At 45.1% G+C, this 15112-nt stretch overlaps 1 pseudogene; it reads left to right on the top strand.

The window, feature by feature from the left end:
• Nucleotides 1-1864: 1864 nt before the first annotated feature.
• On the top strand, nt 1865-2506 carry LOC129535102 (ADP-ribosylation factor-like protein 6-interacting protein 1 pseudogene; annotated as a pseudogene).
• The last annotated feature ends 12606 nt before the right edge of the window (nt 2507-15112 follow it).

The following is a 15112-nucleotide window of genomic DNA, read 5'->3' as shown; positions in this document are numbered from 1 at the left end:
GGGAAGGAGTGTACATAACTTGTTCACAGACTAGTAAGGAGATTGGTGTGTCTGGTACAGAGTGAATATTGGGACTACGGGGGTGGAACACACCTGTACGAGAAAAGATCAGTGAGCTAAGAGTGATTGGTGGGAAGATGTCAACCATGTAGGACCGTGAAGATCATTTAAAGGATGGTTGCTTTTACTGAGTAAGGGTTTTTACCAAAGAATGACATGAGCTGACTTCTCTCTTAAAAGGAATACAGTGTAAGCAACAAGATAAGAAGCAGAGAGACCAATTAAGAGATGACTTCCTAGTAAAGAAGGTGAGACATTTATACAAATATTTATAAGACACAGTACAATTTAATACACTATCTTACAGAACTCTGTGTTTGGGTAAAGGACAAGCTGCTGTAACATAGACCCTAAAACACAGTGGCTCAAAGAACACAGACTATTTCTCTCTTGTATAACATGTTCCCAGGCCAATGGGACCATTCTGCTCCATGCTAGGTCATGAGCACATCCATCTTCCAGTCCATGGGAAGGCAGAAAGAGAAGAGGTCCAGAGAAGGGATTTCTTTTTAATCAAGTCACATGGAATTTCCCAGATGATGCTAGTGGTAAAGAACTCGAGTGCCAATGCAATAGACATAAGAGATACAAGTTTGATCCCCAGGTTGGGAAGATCCCCTGGAGGAAGGCATGGCAACTCACTCCATATTCTTGCCTGGAGAATCCTGTGGACAGAGGAGTCTGGCCGGTACAGTCCCTGGGGTTGCAAAGAGTTAGACTTGACTAAAGGGCTATGGAAATTGCTCATTTCATTTTCCATCACATCCCTTTGGAATGAGCTTAGTCACATGGCAAGAGCTTAATTGCAAGTCACACCTACCTGCAAGAAAGACTAGGAAATGTCTTGTACTCAGGATGCAGAGGAAAAAGGAATTTTGGAGGTACAACTAGACATCCAACCCAAACAAAGTGATAATGCAGACTCAGTGGTATAAAATGTCTCCTCTACCTGGGATATCCTGAGTTTTTCTGGCAGTGAAAGCACATGAGCTAGGCCTTGAAGGATGAGCAGGGTTTTGGCAGTGATGAAATAAAATTCATATTTTGTGTCAAGACAAAATTCTCCTCTGCCCATCTGGGCCTCCTCCTTCCCTTTTAGTGTGTATTATTATTATTAACCAGACCTCTCTAGAAGATAAACTTCCTTCTCATTCTTGTGATTGGTCATGATGACCCACTACTCACTTTGTATGCACAGATCAAGATTATGTAGGCTGTCAATCAAACTGCGATTTGATGTATAACTCTATGTCTCAGGGAGGCCTGACGTGCTACAGTCCATGGGATAACAAAGAGTCAGCTATGACTGGGTGACTGAAAGTGAAGTCACTCAGTGGCGTCCAACTCTGCGACCCCATGAACTGTAGCCTGCCAGCCTCCTCCATCCATGGGATTTTCCAGGCAAGAATACTGGAGTGGGTTGCCATTTCCTTCTCCAGGGGATCTTTCTGACCCAGGGATCGAACCTGGGTCTCCCACATTGCAAGCAGACTCTTTACCATCTGAGCCACCAGGGAATCCCTGACTGGGCAACTGAACAACAACAAATGTCTCAGAAACTTATGTAACTGTGCTTTGACTCTGATGGGCAGAACAGTCCTCAGCGCTGTCTGAAAGACTGTCTCCCAGATTACAATCCTCAGGTTGGCTTGAATAAAACTTTTCATTCTTTCTTAGATCGACTGTTGATTAATTTTTTGCTGAAAGCAGGCAATGATTGGGAGGAGGTGGTTTTCCCTTGACAGGAAGAAAAGGTGAGGCTCTAGGGGTGCGGCGAGGGAGTCTGCGGAGGATTTGGTTTGCTGGCGTCTTTTGCTCGCTGAGACGGCACCTCGAGAACTATGGCGGAAGGAGATAATCGTAGCACCAATCTGCTGGCTGCAGAGACTGCAAGTCTGGAAGAGCAGCTGCAAGGATGGGGAGAAGTGATGCTGATGGCAGATAAAGTCCTCCGATGGGAAAGAGCTTGGTTTCCACCTGCCATCAAGGGTGTGGTTTCTTTGGTGTTTCTATCTACTATCTAGATCCATCTGTTCCATCTGGTGTTTCCTGTTTTGTTATGTTTTTGTGCTTGGTTGACTACCTTGTTCCCGTTCTAGCACCTAGAATTTTTGGCTCCAATAAATGGACCATCGAGCAACAGCAAAGATTCCATGAAATGTGCAGCAATCAAGTAAAAACACGCAGAGCTATGGGCTGGTGGAAACGCCTCTTTACACTAAAGGAAGAAAAGCCTAAAATGTACTTCATGACCATGATCATTTCTCTTGCTGCAGTTGCTTGGGTGGGACAGCAAGTCCACAACCTCCTTCTCACCTACCTGATAGTGACTTTGTTACTTTTGCTTCCTGGACTGAACCAACATGGAATCATTTCAAAATACATTGGAATGGCCAAAAGAGAGATACACAAGCTTCTCAAACAAAAAGAAAAGAAAAATGAATAAAGCATTGGCTTTATTCAGTGTGATTAATGGAGTATACATTGTCCTTAGGAACAGTGTCTGTTATGCTGTTTGGATACTAAAATGTTACAGAAGTAGCTCTCTGCTGTCCCTCACTCTGCCCTTCTGACTTGCCAAGTAAGGCTTTATGCCCAGTGTCTTCATGGGTGTGTTCTTATCAGCTGGCCTTATATGCGCAACTCTTTCTTCAGTTCCTCATTGGTTTTTTGTCACCCAGGGTTAATTGAACTCTTACTTTTAAAATAACAGTGGTGAACTTCACCCTTTAGTACAGTTAACAGTGACTCGGGATAACTGTTTCAGTTGATCTTTTTCTTAGCTGGATACAGGATAGTGGTCTGTGGCTTCAGTAAGCTTATTCTATCGTCTGCTTCCATGGTCTGCTTAAAAAACTGGCTTCGTGAATATAGAGACCAAGTTTCCCACTTCTGATGAAGAGACCAATTAAGCTTCATTCCTCATTCTGTTTCAGCAGTGTGGGAGAAGAAGCCTCACGGAATAAGATGAAACTAATTCCATGTCTAAGCATGTGTTTTCTCCCTTGTGCAGAATTTAGCAGTTTGTAGGAAACATTGGTCCTTCCTCCCAAATGGGGAATCTGACAGGAACTTTTAGAACTCTTGTTCCCTTGCACTTGAAGTTAGTACGTCCTTAAAGGCTTTTTCCCACTCCAGTACTCTTGCCTGGAAAATCCCATGGATGGAGGAGCCTGGTAGGCTGCAGTCCATGGGGTCGCAAAGAGTCGGACACGACTGAGCGACTTCACTTTCATTTTTCCTTTCCTGCATTGGAGAAGGAAATGGCAACCCACTCCAGTGTTCTTGCCTGGAGAATCCCAGGGACGGGGGAGCCTGGTGGGCTGCCGTCTATGGGGTCACACAGAGTCGGACACGACTGAAGTGACTTAGCAGCAGCAGTAGCAGCAAAGGCTTTTTAGTAGCAGGCTTACACGAGTTGGTATTTAGGACTTTTAAATTTCAGATTTTCAGTTAATTGGAACTAAAGTCCACAATAGGTTAAGAGTCATGTCTATGATCTTCACTCCAAGACCAGCCAATAAAGGACAAAAGTCTTCCTGTGTTGAGTCAAGATTCATTTCAGTAGAAAATAGCCTTATCCTACTAATTTTTCAAGACCAGAATAAGCCTTTAAAGATAAGTCTCAAGAGTCTCCTTTTATGGTAACACTGCCTGCTTTTGGCCCCCATAGATGGAGTAGTTGAAATCTGTAGTAAAGGACCTCTGAGGGCTGGAAATGTGACATATTTGGGAACAATTCTTAAACTGATTAACTAGCCGTAATATAGTTTTGTGAATTTATTGCACTGATGCTGTGAAACCTGGACCTTGTGGTATATCAGTCCCTAAATTAGTGTTATTTTCTCCCCTTCAATATTGCTGTAAACAGTGGCACCGTGTAGCATGTTTGACTTTTTTTTTAATGTTTCATATACAGCCTACAAACTACCGTAATTTCCATGTGTTTCCTCATTGTATATAAGCTTGTCTTCCTATCCAGATTTTTTGTGTGTATGTGTGTTCTACCAATTAACTACTTTTGCAGTTTTAATCCTGTATTATTTCTTCTACTTTGTTAAAAGGGGAATAAATAAAAAAGCTGGAAAAAAAAGAAAAGGTGAGGAAGTAGAGGTGTTGAGGAAAGGTAAGTAGTCTGCCTTGACTGGCGTATCAGGTACCATATTGATTTTATTCTGCAGGTAATGGGAAGCCATTTACTATTCTGGAATAAGGGAATGACATGATCATAATTGTGCTTTTGGCAAATTTAACTGTGTGGGTTAATAATAGGGAAGAGAAGATTAGAGGCAGGCAAACCAGCTTGGGAGGGTAAGGCAGTAATGTCCTTAATTGGGCCAGTAGCTGTAGGGTTTAAGAAGAGGGATGAAAGATGTAAATCTCAACCTTTTGGATATCATGGACCCCTTGGAGAACTTTATGAACACAAGGGATCTTCTCTCCATATAAATGATCAAAGAACCCTGGGCTCATTGGATTAAAACTAATAATGATCCTATTAGGGAACAAACTAAGTCACCTAATCAGAGAATTCCAGAATATAAATGTGGGGAAAATGCTGTTATCTTTATTCAATTTTTCTCTCTCTAGAAAGGTAAACAACCTTAGGGCATGGGGGATGGGAGTCTTAGTCCTTATCTTAGGTAAGGTAATCCTGAGGAGAAAGTTTAAAGGAGACTTGAATTAAAGTCATCTAGGAAAAAATGTCCACAGACCTTTAGGGATGGATGAACTTGGACAAATTTGTTGTTCAGTTGCTCAGTCATGTCTGACTCTTTGTGACCCCGTGGACACAGCATGCACTTCCCTGTCCTTCACCCTCTCCTTGAATTTTCTCTAATTCGTGTCCATTGAGTCAGTGATGCCATCCAACCATCTCATCCTCTGCCACCCTCTTCTTCTCCTGCTTTCAATCTTTCCCAGCATGAGTCTTCTCCAATGAGTTGACTCTTCACATCAGGTGGCCAAAGTATTGGAGCTTCAGCATCAGTCCTTCCAATGAATATTCAGAGTTGATTTCCTTTAGGATTGACTGGTTTGATCTTCTTGCTGTCCAAGGGACTCTCAAGAGTCTTCTCCAGCACCCAGTTCTGAAGCATCAGTCAAAGGTGCTCAGCCTTCTTTATGGTCCAGCTCTCATATCTGTGCATGACTACTGGAAATTAGGTCATCAGAATAGGAACAATGTATGTGAGGCTGGCATAGGATCCTAAAATATGAAATTTAGAAAAGAGTGTGCTAAGTTATATGTAAATGGTGATGAGTTCTGTAACTTTGATATTATTCCAAAGAAATATGCTGAGATCCTTCTATATGTCAGGGCTTCTATATGGAGGGCGGAAATGCAAACAGTACACAATCTTTTCTTCCTAGCATGTAAGATAGATACAGAAATAAGGTTAAATATGGGGGGCAGGGGTGTGAGAAATGCAGTCAAGTTGAGAAGATGTAGGAAGAGTCTTGAAGGAAATGAGTCTCTTAAGATCAGTGAGGTTTGTTGCATGGGGAAAAAGGATGGTCACATCCCAGGTCTGAGGTGAGTCCCTGGGATGGGCCACAAACTGTGGGTTCTTGGCTTCATGCAGGAAAGAATTCAAGAGCAAGCCATAGTAAAATGAAAGCTGTTTTATTTAACAATATACATGCCATAGACAGAATGTGGTCTGTCTCAGAAAATGAGAGAGGCCTTGGGAGAAACACACTCCACAGAGTGTGGGCCATCTCAGAAAGTGAGAGACCCTGAAATATGGGATGGCTAGTTTTTTTTTTTTAAACCTTTTATTTTATATTGGAATATAGCTGATTAACAGTGCTGTGATAGTTTCAAGTGGACAGCAAAGGGACTCAGCCATACATATACATGTATCCATTCTCCCCCAAAAACCCCTCCCATCCAGGCTGCCACATAACATTGAGGAGAGTTCTCTGTGCTATACAGTAGGACCTTGTTGGTTATCCATTTTAAATATTGCAGTGTGTACATGTCAATCCAAAACTCCCTAACTAACCCTTTCCCTCACCCTTGGGGTGGTTAGTTTTTATGGGCTGGATAATTTCATAGCTAATGAGTGGGAGGATTAGGATTATTCCAACTATTTGGGGAAAGGGGCAGAGATTTCCAGGGAATTGGGTCACCATCCACTTTTTACTCTTATGGCTAGCCTCAGAACCATCATGGCACTGGTGGGTGTGTCTTATTTTATTTTTTTTGGCACACCACATGGTATGTGGGATTTTACTCCCCCATCTAGGGATCAACCCATGCTCCCTGCAGTGGAATTGCGTGTGTGTGTGCCAAGTTGCTTCAGTTGTGTTCGACTCCTTGTAACCCTATGGACTGTAGCCCTCCAGTCTCCTCTGTCCATGGGATTCTCCAGGCAAGAATACTGGAGTGGATTGCCATCCCCTCCTCCAGGGGATCTTCCCAACCCATGCAAAGTCCTAAACACTGAACTGCCAGGGAATTCCCAGGTGTGTCATTTAGGAAAGTTGATGTATTACAATGAGCATTTAATGAGGTTCAAACTCTTCTAGTGAAGTTGACTCTTCTACCATCTTGGGCCTACTTACTTCTAACCAGTTTATATTGTGTTCTCAACATCTAAGTCATTCTTTTAAAGGTTGTGCCCTGCCCCTTTCCTGTCTCAGGTTTATCAAAGGCCTTGGGGCAGGTAAATGCACAGATGGGGAGGTAAAGTAAGGGAAGGTATGTTGGGAGCTCAGGCAAGAAAGCAACTCAGAAGCCTATGATGGTCAGTTTTATATATCAACTTTTCTAGGCAGTGGTCTCAGTTATTGTATCAAACACTAATCTGGGGGTTGTTGTGACAGTAGATGTGATTTATATTTCTAATGATTGTCTTTAAGTAAAGGAGATTTTCCTAGACAATTTGGGTGGGTCTGATTCAATCACTTGAAATGTCTTAAGAGGACAATTTCAGTTTCCCTGAGGAAAAAGGTATTCCACTAGTAGAATTCTAATCTCCCCTTCCTGATGACCGGCCCACAAATTTCAGACTTGTCCAGCCAGCCCCTGCAATGGTATAAGCCAATTCCTTATAAGAAATCCCTTAATATACACCTCCTACTGGGTCTGTTTCTCTGGTTGACACTGAGTTATACACAACCAGGTTGTGGAGGGTTTTGAATGCCAGTTTCAGGATGCTAAGGGTAAAGGACTGGAATCCTGATCCCCAAATAGGAGAGAAGGGGCGGGGAGAATTCAAACTATTTTGTTCTAGAAAGGGCTGAGAAATGTCCTTTTGCCTGTTTCATATTTCCAGCTAACTCCAAAGCTCAGGGCCAGTGGGAGAATTTTGTAAGCACCTTCCTTGTTGAGAGAGTCCCCTCCCTCCTCTATAGGGCAGGTCTGGTTTTGCTTCCTTCTGAGATTCCAGGCATTATGTTGTTGTTGCCAGGCTCCTCTGTCCTCCACTATCTTCCAGAGTTTGCTCAGATTCATGTCCTTTGAGTCAGTGATGCTATCTAACAATCTCATCCTCTGCCACCCCTTTCTCCAGACATTATAAAAGTGAAAGTGTCAGTTGCTCAGTCATGTTCAACTCTTTGTGACCCCAAGGACTATAGCCTGCTAAACCTCTCTGTCCATGGAGTTTTCCAGGCAAGAATACTGGAGTGGGTAGCCATGTTCTTCTCCAGGGGATCTTCCAGACCCAAGGATCGAACCCCTGTCTCACTGCCTTGGAGGCAGATTCTTTACTGTCTGAGCCACCAGGGAAGCAGGCATTATCCATCCTAAGTCACTTCAGTTGTGTCTGACTCTTGCGATACCACAGACTGTAACCCATCAGGCTCCTCTGTCCATGGGATCCTCCAGGCAAGAATACTGGAGTGAGTTGCCATTTCCTTCTTCAGGGGATCTTCGCGACCCCAGGCATCAAACCCTTGTCTCTTATGTCTCCTGCACTGGCAGGCCGGTTCTTTACCACTAGCACCACCTGGGAAGGCTGTAGCGTTACAGGAGGGTCTAAATTTATCCATTTATTCAGTCATTTCTTCTGCAGGGATTTCTTGGGCAGCAACTATGGGCAAGATAACAGTGCTCAGCCTTTGGATTACAGAAATGAATAAAACATGACCTTTTCCTTGAGAAGCTTTACAGATTCATAAATGGCTACTCTTTAACAGCAGGCAGAGAGAAAGTTCTGGTTCTCTCCTCCCATCCCCTGCAGGAATATAGGGAAGCAGTTACAGTAGAGTCTCTTCTGGTCCTGCCACTTCAATCCCGGTGTGCTGGGATCCTTCTAAGTAGTGACTTTGACCAGCTGGACTTCCTTGTTATCTTCAAGCAGACTTTCCTGCTCTTTCTGGGTATTAGCATTTCTTTCAAGCTATTTTCTCTATTCTATCTCCTGCCTATGTCCTGATTCTTCCCTCTCGAGGCCAGTGTGGCCTCTCATTGTTCATATCCTCACCTTCACATTTTCAGCCAACTCCTAACTCAGTGCCAGGGTGATGGCAGGTGGGTGTCTCTCTTTTGTCAGCACACCAGAGGACTTTCAAAGGCCACCACAAAGCACATTACATCTGTAGAGACAGCCCGATGTGCTGAGCCCACGCTGAGCGCACCAGCTCTCAAGAGTTAGCCCTTCTGTGGGCCCTGAGCTCCCAACTTATGTTCTCTGTGTCTTCAGTGAGCACACCAGTTCTTTGAGGCCAGAGGCCATGCATCTCTCATAGCCTTTAGCACAGACCCTTAGAGTGGATGCATTTTAAAGATTTAAGAATTTGAACTGAAAATCTGAACTGATGCCAAAGATATATTAGGAGGTGAGTAGTAACAGCATTTCAAAAGGATTCACTTTAGGAGTCCTTTGAAAGAGCAAAGGGCATAAATGTAAGTCATGGTTTTATTAACAAAAGTCTATTTTCTTTTCTTTTTCCCATGTGCCTTATGGGATTTTTAGTTCCCTGTCCAGGGATTGAACTGGGGCCCTCAGCATTGAGAGTTCAGAGAGCTAACCACTGGACTGCCAAGGAATTCTCAAAAGTTTACCTTTAGGTCTACTTTTTTTTCCTCTAATTTTTGGCCGCACCCTGTAGCATGTGGGATCTAAGTTCCCTGACCAGGGATCGAACCTGTACCTTCTGCATTGTTGTTCAGTCGCTAAGTCATGTCTGACTCTTTGCGACCCCATGGACTGCAGCATGCCAGGCTTCCCTGTCCTTCACCATCTCCCGAAGTTTGCTCAAACTCATTCATTAAGTCAGTGATACCATCCAACCATCTCATCCTCTGTCATCCCCTTCTTTTGCCTTCAATCTTTCCCAGAATCAGGATCTCTTTTTAATGAGTGGGCACTTCACATCACAGTGGCCAAAGTATTGGAGCTCAGCATCAGTCCTTCCAGTGAATATTCAGGGTTGATTTCCTTTAGGATGAACTGGTTGGATCTCCTTGCAGTCCAAGGGACTCTCAAGAATCTTCTCCAGCACTACAGTTCAAAAGCATTAGTTTTTCGACTCTCAGCCTTCTTCATCATCCAACTCTCACATCCGTACATGACTACTGGAAAAAAGTGGACTCTTACCCACTGGATCACCTGGAAAGTCCAACAGAAGTCTCTTAAATCCAGTTCTGGGACTTCCCTGGCACTCCAGTGGTTAAGACTTTGTGCTTTCATTGCTAAGGACCTGGTTTATTCCTGGTCAGGGAAGTAAGACCCCACAAGCCACGCAGCAAGGCCAAACAAACAAAAACAAACAGACAAACAAAACGCAGTCCTGTTCCAGAAGATTTATCTCATAAAGCCAAGTTTGCTGCTTTACCTTAGGATTTGCCTGAACCCTTTAGATGGATTTCACTCTCGAGGGTTCCTGTGAGTTGGTTTCATGTGAATGTAGGCTTTATTGCACAAGGTCAGTATTTCAGGGAGCAAGAATCATCTGGGGATATAAGAAACGGGAGATTTTATCCCCCTTGACAGAAGGGGATTAGATGAAAGCAGCAGGGCAAAGCTGGCTCCATGGTCTGTTCTGGTGCTTAAATTTTATGAGTTGGGGAGTTCTCCCAGTTTAATCACTGACCTGGGGAATGTTTGGGTGATGCTAGAAGTACTTGTCTTTGTCTAAAAAAATGCTTATATGAAAGAATGTAGGGAAAATGTGCTCTTTTAAAGCTAATAGACCCTCTAGTTCAACCCACTCCTTTTATTAATGTATAGCAAGACACTGATACTCAGAGGAGGGAAGTGAATGCCCAAGGTCACACAGCTAGTTCTTGAAAGATCTGCAAGTAGAACCCAAATCTCCTAGCTCCTAGTGCTGCTCTGTTACAGAGCCAAGCTAGCGTGGGCTCAGGGCTGCAGAAACGGCAAGTCAGATCAAAGCCTCTTCCATTGTTCAGCAGGGGGAACATCTGCCTGTTTTCGACTCAGTTCTTTGAATTTTTCCAGGTACCTGAAGGCATTGTACATTCCTGCTGTGCCAGGCTAGGAAAGGGGCAGGAATGCTTGTCCTTGTCTTGGTTTCCTACCAATTCTCCTGTCCTTGGGGGCCAAGAGTCATGCCATTGCCATATGGCATTTCCCCCCTTTTTCCTCTAAATTGTACTAGGAAATGTACCATTTCCTATAAATTGTACTAGGAAACAAGAATCTGCAAATGGCTTGCCCATACTGCAGATTTACTTTCAAATTTATATGAGGGAAATTCCCTGGTTGTCCAGTGGTTAGAACTCTGTACTTCCACTGATGGGGGCATGAGTTCAGTCCCTGGATGGGGAACTCAGATCTCACAAGCTGTGTGGCTTGCCCCCCCACCCCAATATTTTTTATATGAGGTAGGGAGAGATGGGTGGGTTTCTGAGTTTACAGGTAGACAGGCTGAGGGATTGAATGATTAGGATTCTAGAGAAGGCAAAGAGAACTCTGTTTACCTCAGTGGCTTAGACCATCCCCACTGGCATAATGCCATAACTGAGAGAAGGGATTTCCAATGGCCACGTTACCTAGGTCACAGGCATGCATACAAATTCAAATATCACATTCATTGCATTCTGCACTGGATATGACTAAAGCTAGCTTTGTAGGAAGCCATGAGGCATGGTATAAATTGATTTGTGTGTTAATCAGATGGCTCCGAAACCAAACATACTCCTGTAATACTAGTTTTTATGTGGGGAGAGGGAGAGGAGGAAGAGGTCATTTTGTAGTGGGGGAAGGCCTAGAGCATTATTACCATGTAGGGCATTGACAGGAGGAGGCAATGGCACCCCACTCCAGTATTCTTGCCTGGAGAATCTCATGGATGGAGGAGCCTGGTAGGCTGCAGTCCATGGGGTCATGAAGAGTTGGATGCGACTGAGCGACTTCACTTTCACTTTTCACTTTCACACATTGGAGAAGGAAATGGTAACCCACTCCAGTGTTCTTGCCTGGAGAATCCCAGGGACGGGGGAGCCTGGTGGGCTGCCATCTATGGGGTTGCACAGAGTCGGACACGACTGAAGCAACTTAGCAGCAGCAGGGCATTGACAAGCCAGAGGAATGCTTGAGGACCCAGAGTGTCCTGGCAAGGGAGAACCAGAGATAAGGAAAGAACCGGGGGGTGGGAACCAAAGCCAGCTTTGCCTTCTAAGCCGTCTTGCTATGATCTGGGGCTGAACTGCCTCCCCAAGCCCTGCCCCCATGGGTCTTCAAAAATCATTTCTCCTGCTGCCCTTGGCCCACTGCCATAGGTTGGCAAACTTCGAAGGTGGGAGTGGGATGCCCGGGAGCTAAACACAGGCGCTGCAGTAAGAACTCGAAGCTGTCCCTGAGAAGCTGGCTAAGAATTTGAAATGGAAAGCTGTTTCCTATGAAGTAAGCCTGAATGTTGAAAAAAAAAAAGAGAAGTTCAAGTTTCCTTGAATTATAGCTGTTTTAAAGCAAAGAAGATGAGAATGGAGAGGAGAGGAAGGTGTCAGAGAAACAAGCTGGGGTACTGGCCAATGGCTGAGAAGAGCTTTGGGTCTGCTTGACGGGGAGCCTTGGGTCCCAGGGTGAGAGTGTCTACTGAGGGAGCAGGTGGGCTTCCCAATTTCAAAAGAAAGGCCCGAGAGGGTAGAGACCTCACACATGCCTTTTTGAGGGGAAGGTGGTTTTTGTCGGAAAATAATGGATATTTGAAGGAAATAGACACCCAATTTCCTAGTGCCAGGCTCTTGGTACAAGCTTAATTAGTTTCTGTGGACTGGCTGGAAACGGAGCAGTTCGATTTGCACTTGTTAAGCTCTATAGCTAGGACTTTTTACAGATGTTTTTTTCAGCACCACCTCATTAATCCTCCCAGCTGCAGAGGGAGGCTGAAGACTCAGTCATCTTCGTTTTAGAGAAGAGATCCAAAGAGAAGAAATGATTTGTACCCCATCAGATGACAAGTCAGCAGCTGGGCTGAAAATAGAACCGAGCCCTGATTCTAGGGGGAACCGCTCACCTTATGCACATGGCCACCCTGCTTTGCCTGCTTATTGGAAGAAGAAATTTCAGCTGGCACAGAATCTGACTTCCCTCAATCTGTGCCCAGGGCTGTGGTTGGTGGTTTATTTGCAAAGTCGTGTCTGACTCTTAGCGATCCCATGAACTGTAGCCTGCCAGGCTCCTGTGTCCAAGGGATTTCCCCAGGCAAGAATACTGGAGTAGGTTGCCATTTCCTCCCCCAAGGATCTTCCTGACCCAGGGATCGAACCCATGTCTCCTGTATATTGCAGGCAGATTCTTTACCACTAAATTATGGGACTGACCCTGTGCTAAAGTGCGTCAGAGGCAACAATGGGGATGAGAAGGAGACTTTGATAATGTGCTCCACCTCCTCCTGGAGCCCCTTCCTGGCACTCTGTCATGCCAGGTGTCTCATACCCAAAGAGGTGCCTGACCCCCAGGGCCCAGATGCACAGAAATAGGTGAGCCTTAGCCATCTTCCCCTTGGGGCCTGCATAACTGTATAGTTCATCTGATGGACTCAGAGCATGTCCAGTATTTCCACCAATGCACATCTAGGGGTAAAGAAGGGTGAACCTGGACACTGGTGTGGTAGACATGGTAATGAAGCCAGAAGTATCAACCATGCATCTTGAGTGTCTTTTGAAATTGTATGTTTTCTTTACAGGAAGTTAAACTTCTTCATTCCTCTCCAAAGTTTTACATAAAAACATTGAAGATAGGGACTTCCCTGGTGGCACAGTGGCTGAGACTCTGCACTCCCAATGCAGGGGGTCCTGGTTCAATCCCTGGTCAGGGAACTAGATCCTGCATGCTGCGACCATGACCCGCTTCAGCCAAATAAATAAATAGTAAGTAAAATAAATATTTTTTAAAAGTTGAATATATCATTCATGTGGTATTTGCCTACAAAATCTTTGAGAAAAATGCCAGTGCATAAGGAGTATGGGTCATAGCCATGGGAAACTCAGATTCCCATTTGAGGAACATGGGGGAGGGGTGTTCCCCTCATTTTGATGATGGTGACTTTTTGGACACAGCTGCTCTATATGACTCCACTGGTTCTGAGAGTCACATGGCACTGAGGCCACCAGTTGAAGAGCCAGCTGGGCTTGCAGTATCCTGCACCTTCCACCCCAACCTTACCAATGACCCACACTCTGCCTGTACCTTGAGCAACAGTTACAGGCCATCCTCTGATGAGTGTGGCTGTGCCTGTGCCTCTGTTTTCAGGGGGAGGGGCTTTAATGTTGGCACTAGGCTGAGTACTGCAGGGTAGCAGGTGAAAGCTTGGTCTGAGTTTGGAAACCAGCTAGCTTACTGCTTACCAGCTGTATGACCAAGGTAGTGACTTAACCTCTCTAGGCTTCAGTTTCCTCCAAGAAAAGTGGATATGCTTGTAGTATCTCTAAGGATCTTAGAAAGTTTAAATAAGATCACACATGTGTGCATGTGTACTAAGTCACTCAGTTGTATCCAACTCTTTGTGACCCCATGGTCTGTAACACACCACCAGGCTCCTCTGTCCATGGGATTCTCCAGGCAAGAATACTGGAATGGGTTGCCATGCCCTCCTCCAGGTTATCTTCCTGACCCAGGGATTGAACCCATGTCTCTTGTGTCTGCTGCATTGGCAGGTGAGTTCTTTACCACTAGCACCACCTGGGAAACCCGATAGATCATGCATGTAAAGTACTTAACACAGCGCCCAGCATATGGTAAATGCTCAAACACGTTTGTGTGTGTGTGTGCACATTTAAAGGCAGGGATCAAATTTTCCTGTGTTGTGGAAGGCTCCCAAGTTATTCATATTCCTTTCAGCCGAAGCAGTGAACATTAGAATGAGGCGTTAAAATGCAGAAGGAAGGACAGTCATCGCACATGGGAGGGCAAGAAGCTCACAGTGAGCACACTGCTAAGTGGTAGGTCCAGAACCTGCAGCTGGAAAGGTCAGTGAGGGCGCCAGGCAGTGTCCCTGAGGTACTGGGAACATGGGCAGCACCTGCAGACTTGGTGGAGTGTGGGCCATGATCATGAGTGGGAAGCAGAAACCCAAAGTGGAACAAGCAGTTCTGTACCTGTGAGAAGTCAGGCCTCCATGGTTTCCATGTAATGGTTGCTCCCAGCAAGTCAGAGCGTTGAAACCAAGAAACCCACCTGGAATCCAGGACATTTTGCCCAGACCCAAGACTGAACCCTCAGGGGTCATTTCCTCTGAAGACACACACCCACAGTCTGGCTCCCAGCCTGACAGGATGGGGCATGGGATGGGGTTAGCACTCCCATCCTAGTGGCTCTTTGGAGAAATTTGATCCTAAGACAGAAAACCATGCCCCTTCCTAGTGCTGGTAGCCGATCCTGCCCTGCCCCTTTGGCAGAAGTTCTGGCTCAGGCAGGCCCTTTCAATTCATTGTTGATGAAATTGCCTATGGTCCACAGTGTCTTGATAGCAGTTTGGAAAACAAATGTGACTGTGCCAACACCACAGGCATCCTGGACCCATGCCAGTAGTGTGAACCCATTTTCCTCGAATGGCCTGAAGTTGGAAAGGCAAGAGTCAGGCTCTGGGGACTTGTGTCAGGTACAGGATGGCCGGAGAGGATCAGCTTCCA

This window comes from Moschus berezovskii, chromosome X (genome assembly GCF_049115385.1).
Source record: "Moschus berezovskii isolate FMDL1 chromosome X, NW_MosBer_1.0, whole genome shotgun sequence".
NCBI lineage: Eukaryota > Metazoa > Chordata > Mammalia > Artiodactyla > Moschidae > Moschus > Moschus berezovskii.
Note: the sequence above shows the minus strand (reverse complement) of the source record. Positions and strands in the feature narration are given on the sequence as shown.